This window comes from Arachis ipaensis, chromosome B10, assembly GCF_059453495.1.
Source record: "Arachis ipaensis isolate K30076 ecotype BB chromosome B10, ASM5945349v1, whole genome shotgun sequence".
Taxonomy (NCBI): domain Eukaryota; kingdom Viridiplantae; phylum Streptophyta; class Magnoliopsida; order Fabales; family Fabaceae; genus Arachis; species Arachis ipaensis.
The window spans coordinates 50,679,089-50,686,554 of record NC_142435.1 but is presented as its reverse complement, the minus strand read 5'-3'; the positions used below and the strand labels follow the sequence as shown (position 1 = coordinate 50,686,554).

General features: G+C 31.7%; 1 non-coding gene across 1 annotated transcript; it reads left to right on the top strand.

Moving 5' to 3' along the window:
• Positions 1 to 476: 476 nt before the first annotated feature.
• Positions 477 to 584, top strand: LOC148580001 (small nucleolar RNA R71). Its single transcript, XR_015894414.1, has one exon. It is a non-coding gene; the product is annotated as a small nucleolar RNA R71 (small nucleolar RNA).
• Positions 585 to 7,466: the final 6,882 nt, after the last annotated feature.

Sequence of the window (7,466 nt, the reverse complement as noted above, 5' to 3'; positions counted from 1 at the left end):
AAGCCTTGTTGAGGCTTTTGTTGATCCTTCCTTGAGAAATTTGGATGATTTTTCCATGAGGGATTATAGGTGTTTCCATAGGGTTCACCCATGTAATTCACCTCTGTTATTGCAGGGTTCTCAGGATCATAAGCTTCTTCTTCAGAAGATGCCTCTTTAGTACTGTTGGATAATTCCTTCAATTCATTCAGACTCTGAGAGATTATATTGACTTGTTGAGTCAATATTTTGTTCTGAGCTAATATGGCATTCAGAGTATCAATTTCAAGAACAACCTTCCTCTGAGGCGTCCCATTACTCACAGGATTCCTTTCAGAAGTGTACATGAACTAGTTATTTGTAACCATGTCAATGAGTTCTTGAGCTTCTGCAGGCGTTTTCTTTAGGTGAATAGATCCACCTGCAGAATGGTCCAATGACATCTTTGATAATTCAGACAGACCATCATAGAATATATCCAGGATGGTCCATTCTGAAAGCATGTCAGAAGGACACTTTTTGGTCAGTTCCTTGTATCTCTCCCAAGCTTCATAGAGGGATTTACCTTCCTTCTGTCTGAAGGTTTGAACATCCACTCTAAGCTTGCTAAGCTTTTGAGGAGGAAAGAACTTGGCTAAGAAAGCCATGACCAGCTTATCCCAAGAGTTCAGGCTGTCTTTAGGTTGAGAGTCCAACCATATTCTAGCTTTGTCTCTTATAGCAAATGGAAAAAGCATAAGCCTGTAGACCTCAGGATCAACCCCATTGGTCTTAACAGTATCACAGATCTGCAAGAATTTAGTTAAGAACTGAAAGGGATCTTCGGATGGAAGTCCATAAAACTTGCAATTCTGTTGCATCAGAGAAACTAATTGAGGTTTCAGCTCAAAATTGTTTGCTCCAATGGCAGGGATTGAGATGCTTCTTCCATGTAAATTGGAATTAGGTGCAGTAAAGTCACCAAGCATCTTCCTTGCATTGTTATTATTTTCGGCCATGTCTCCTTCTTTTTCAAAAATTTCTGTCAGATTTTCTCCAGAGAGTTGTGCTTTAGCTTCCCTTCGCTTCCTCTTCAGAGTCCTTTCAGGTTCAGGGTCAGCTTCAACAAGAATGTTCTTATCCTTGTTCCTGCTCATATGAAAAAGAAGAAAACAAAAAAGAAGAGGAATCCTCTATGTCACAGTATAGAGATTCCTTATGTAAGTATAAGAAGAGAATAATGGAGGAGGGAAAAGATAAGAATCCAAACACAAGGGAGAGGAATGAGTTCGAATTCTTGGGTGAAAGAGGGGTGTTAGTAGATGAATAAATAATTAGAAAGAGATGAGGAGAAGAGAAATTCGAAAATTAAATAAATTAAAATAAAAGTATTTTTGTTTTTAAATTGAATTTAAAATAAAAAATAAAAATTAAAGTTCGAAAATTAAGAAAGGAAAATTGAATCAAATTAAATTAAATTAAAAACAAGTAGTTAATTTAAAAAGAAATTTTGAAAAAGAGGGAAGGGATTTTCGAAAATTAGAGAGAGAGAATTAGTTAGGTAGTTTTGAAAAAGATAAGAATCAAACAAAAAGTCAAGTGGTTGATTGAAAAAGATTTGAAAATCAATTTTTGAAAAGATAAGAAGTTAGAAAAGAAGTTGGAAAAGATTTTGAAATTGATTTTGAAAAAGATGTGATTGACATTTATTTTGAAAAATATTTGAAAAGAAATTTAAAAAGATTTTATTTTTGAAATCAAAGTTGATTACTTGACTAACAAGAAACTAAAAAGGTATTATTCTAGAGTTTAAAGATTGCACCTTTCTTACTAGGCAAGTAACAAACTTAAAAATTTTGAATCAATCACATTAATTGTAGCATTAATTTCGAAAATATGAAATAAAAACAAGAAAAAGATGTTGAAAATCAATTTGAAATTTTCAAAAATCATAAAAGAAAAATGAAAAAGATTTGATTTTTGAAAAAGATAGAATTTTTAAATTGAAAATTTGATTTGACTCATAAGAAACAACTAAATTTTAAAAAGTTTTGAAAAAGTCAACTCAAATTTTCAAAAATTATGAGTGAAATAAGGGAAAGATTTTTTTTTTATTTTTGAATTTTTAATGAAGAAAGAGAAAAACACAAAAAAGACACAAAACATAAGAATTATGAATCAAAATAACTAATGCATGCAAGAACACTTTGGATGTCAAGATGAACACCAAGAACACTTTGAAGATCAAGATGAACATCAAGACTTATTTTTGAAAATTTTTTTAAGAAAAGAAAAACATGCAAGACACCAAACTTAGAGATTTTTCATGTTTAGACACTATGAATGTAAAAATGCATATGAAAAACAATAAAAGACACAAAACAAGAAAATATGAAGATCAAACAAGAAGACTTGTCAAGAACAACTTGAAGATCATGAAGAACACATGCATGAGTTTTCGAAAAATGCACAAATTTTAAAAACATGCAATTGACACCAAACTTAAAATTTGACTCAAGACTCAAACAAGAAACACAAAAATTATTTTTGATTTTATGATTTTATAATTTTTTTGGATTTTCGAAAATTATTTTGGAAAAAACGAAAAAGAAAATTTTTTTTGTATTATTTTCGAAAATAAGAAATAAAAAGCTTAAAAATAAAATAAAATTACCTAATCTGAGCAACAAGATGAACCGTCAGTTGTCCAAACTCGAACAATCCCCGACAACGGCGCCAAAAACTTGGTGCGCAGAAATCGTGACGGTTCATTCCTTGGTAACGGCACTAAAAACTTAATACGCACGTTCATAATCTTAGTTCTTTGTCACAACTTTGCACAGCTAACTAGCAAGTGCACTGGGTCGTCCAAGTAATAAACCTTACGTGAGTAAGGGTCGATCCCACGGAGATTGTCGGCTTGAAGTAAGCTATGGTCATCTTGCAAATCTCAGTCAGGCAGATTCATATGGTTATGGATATTTGATAATTAAAATATACAATCAAAATATAAATAAAACGTAAATTAAAGATAGAGGTACTTATGTAATTCATTAGTGAGAGTTTCAGATAAGCGTATGAAGATGCGTGTTCCTCCTGAACCTCTGCTTTCCTATTGTCTTCATCCAATCATTCATACTCCTTTCTATGGTAAGCTGTATGTTAGGCGTCACCGTTGTCAATGGCTACATCCTGTCCTCTCAGTGAAAATGGTCCAATGCGCTGTCACTGCATGGCTAATCATCTGTCAGTTCTCGATCATACTGGAATAGGATCCATTGATCCTTTTGCGTCTGTCATTACGCCCAGCACTCGCGAGTTTGAAGCTCGTCGCAACCATCCCTTTCTAGATCCTACACGGAATACCACAGGCAAGGTTTAGACTTTTCGGATCTCAAGAATGGCCATCCATGGATTCTAACTTATACCACGAAGACTCTGATTAAGGAATCCCAGAGATATTCACTCAATCTAAGGTAGAACGAAAGTGGTAGTCAGGCACGCGTTCATAAGTTGGGAATGATGATGACTGTAACGATCATCACATTCATATTGAAGTGCGAATGAATATCTTAAAATCGGAATAAGCTTGAATTGAATAGAAAAACAATAGTACTTTGTATTAATTCATGAGGAACAACAGAGCTCCATACCTTAATCTATGGTGTGTAGAAACTCTATTGTTGAAAATACATAAGAACAAGGTCCAGGTATGGCCGAGTGGCCAGCCCTCATAAAGGTCTAAGATAGCATAAAACTGATCAAAGATGTCTAATACAATAGTAAAAGGTCCTATTTATATCAGCCTAGTTACTAGGGTTTACAGAAATGAGTAAATGATGCAGAAATCCACTTCTGGGGCCCACTTGGTGTGTGCTTGGGTTGAGCATTGAGCTTTACACGTGTAGAGACTTCTCTTGGATTTGAACGCCAGTTTGTAACCTGTTTCTGGCGTTTAACTCCACTTTGCAACCTGTATCTGACGTTTAACTCCAGAATGCAACATGGAACTGGTGTTGAACGCCAGTTTGCATCGTCTAAAATCGAGCAAAGTATAGACTATTATATATTGCTGGAAAGCCCTAGATGTCTACTTTCCAACGCAATTGAGAGCGTGCCATTTGGAGTTCTATAGCTCCAGAAAATCCACTTTGAGTACAGGGAGGTCAGAATCCAGCAACATCTGCAGTCCTTCTTCAACCTCTGAATCTGATTTTTGCTCAAGTCCCTTAATTTCAGCCAGAAAATACCTGAAATCACAGAAAAACACACAAACTCATAGTAAAGTCCAGAAATGTGATTTTTTATTAAAAACTAATAAAAATATACTAAAAACTAACTAGATCATACTAAAAACTATGTAAAAATTATGCCAAAAAGCGTATAAATTATCCGCTCATCATTGATTTTATTAATTTGTTAATTTAATAAATTATTATAGTGTTATTCTTGACCTTATGATTGTTAAATTGTTTTGTGTTATTATATCAGTGGTAGATTTTGATCTATGTCTGTGTCAATCTGTAGTACCCCAGAAATAGAATCTCCTAAAAGTGAATTCTTTTTTATTTATTTCTTGAAAAAAGATTTAATTCCATTTAGTCCCCATGAATTCTGATAGCCAGTAAGAGTGGAAGAAATATTTTGAGGATGTAAAATATAACATCTTTGATTTAATCCATAATGTAATTGATGTGGCTACTTTAGATTATCCCAAAATGTTGAATATATTCTTTTATATACTCTATTGCCATTAATCCATCTCTATTTTTAATTATCCAGTGCTAATTTATTGAGAAAATATTGAATAAACTAAGTGATTACACTGAAGGAATATTTTATCAGCTTAGAAGGAGATTGTACACATCTTTTCATTACTTGATTGTTTCTTCATTTGTAATTTTCATTGCCTCAATGATCATAACCATAACCATTAATGCTTCAAACTTTGCCTTTAATAGGAAGGTTTGTATGTTGCTGATGTGAATTTCTTTTGGTAGTAAAGACTGCTTTAGTTCTACTGATTGCATTCATGCCAACTAAATCAAATGCTGCATTGAGCTCATTAGACTACAAGAAAAAAGAGAGGCACACTTTGGCAATTAAATTCTATTATACAGCTCCAACGTTTGAAATTCCTGAGTGGCAAAAACTGATTGATGAGGTAGAACAATTCTTGTTTTTTCCCTAGTGCAGTATTCTGTAATATTAAGTATATTTTGGAGATTAAGGAGAGACTTTACAACCATCACAAAGAGGTTAGTGATTATAAATTATTGTACTAAGATTAATAAAAATTGTTATTGCATTGTTATTGTAAGGTGATGATCTTAACGAAGCAAATTTGCAGCAAGTTTTAGCGGATTTTAATGATTGTTGGTATTTTATGTTTGGTTGTAATACTTTTAATTTAAATAATATTTTAAAGTTTATATTATAACATTGTGGTTTATGTAATATTTTTAATTTTAATAATATTTTAAAATTTATATCATTCTATAATTATGTTTTAGTATATTTATTTATATTTTATTTATTATTTTGAAACAGTTTTTTCGATTGAATCACGATTGAACTGGTTAAAATAATAAATTAGTAGTTAAAGTGGTTTGATGACTGATTCGATTTTCACAACCTTAAAATAAACTTTATATATATCTTCTGTCACGTACAAATTTTATAATCGGTTTTGTTAAGGACTTAATTTTTCTTTAACTAATAATTGACTAATAAAATAATAGATGAATAAAGATTTTTTTTAAAAAAAATATCGATTAATTGTCGGATAATATTTTATCCCGTAGATTTACCTTTATAATCCCTCACATTGGTCACCAAGTTGGTTGTAATTTGACCTCAAAAGAAACCACTAAATAGCTAGTTTTAATATTATTTTTCATTTTCCACAAAGATGTTAGTTACTTTCGTTTCTTGACTAAGAGAATCTCTTTTCTATTTATAAATATATTTTCTTTTTTTATAAGATTAGAATAAATTATTCTTTGATAAAATATACTTTAATAATAATTTTATACATATATATGTAAATTTCACTACAAAGGAAACGGTAATTTGCGGCGATTTTTTTTACGAATTTGTGGCAGTTTTAAACCGCCACAAAACAAAAAACTGGCGGTTCCAGAAACGTCGCGAATTAGGGGGTAGAGATTTGATTTTAAGGCGATTTTTACAAATCGTTGGCACAACTGCCGCAAATCAGATAATTAACCACCGCTATTTTGTTCAGTAGATTTAAAAAAAAAATCTGCGGCCATTTTAAAACCGCTGCAGAGTTATGTAGGTTTTTTTTAAAAAATACGACAATTTTGAATTGCCGCAAGTTCATACAAGAGCTTAAAGAAAAGTTGTTTAACTACTCAAATGATTTATACCATTTCTCTTTACTATAACATATTTTTTTCTACATTATATTTATTAAACTTGAGATATTAACATAAAAAAATAATAAATAAATAATAGATAGATTACATCAGCCCAATCCTATCCCATTCCCTTCCTTCAAAGTTCTAGTTAGCATATACTAGAAGAGTACTTGCCACCTGCCAATTACAGAAAAATTTTCAGTTACAGTAGAAGAAAATCAAGCCAACACATATGTTTACATATTAGGTTGCTAAGAGGAGAACAAAAAAATTAAAATTACCTGTTGAACAATCATGAAAGAACCCAGTAGAATTGATTGGATATTATGGCAAAGTATGTACTAGTATATTAGTAGAATAGTAGCATGTATTACAGCGGAATATTTGCTCATACGAATATGCAAGTTCTATGGGATTGTGCATCTGTGATTATGTATTCAAATTCGGTAGGTTAGCTCAACTGTAGGATAGCATCTAAAATTAGTGTATATTTACTCTATATATTAGAATTCTTCAGCAGGAGCAGAACACGTAGTTTTACCTACATCAAAGTTCTAAAACTGTAGACAGACACTTCTTTACAAGTTTTACCCACAAAGATGCTGACTGCTAGGTATACATATTCAAAGAACAAAGGTTATCTGCCAAGTTCTTTCTCTTTATATGAAAACAAAGCATCTAATAATAGAAAGATTTTTCCACCAAAATGGCAATAATACTAGTAAAATTCATCGTGGTACTTGGCCAGCATTCAGTGCTGCTTCCATAAGAAGGTGATTAGCTTCTTCCTGTGCAACTGGCAAGATTATCCCTGTAGAAAGGTATAGATGAGGTTTTGGTCTTAACTTGGCATTCCTACCAACTTTCTTCAATATTTCTCCAAAAATATACAAAGCACCTAAATGCACAATAGAAATACATTGGTTTTACAAGTTGAGATTAGTTTTTCCCCTTAATTTGAGAGACAAGGATAACTCATTAATTCCAGAAACATGAATTTAGTTAATATTTATCATCACTTCTCACAAATACTAATTCAAAATAACATCAATTTATATTTTTAAGTATTCCTGAAATTATCCTAATTCTCTATTAAATAAGAAATGTAAGAAACTTGTAGTAAAA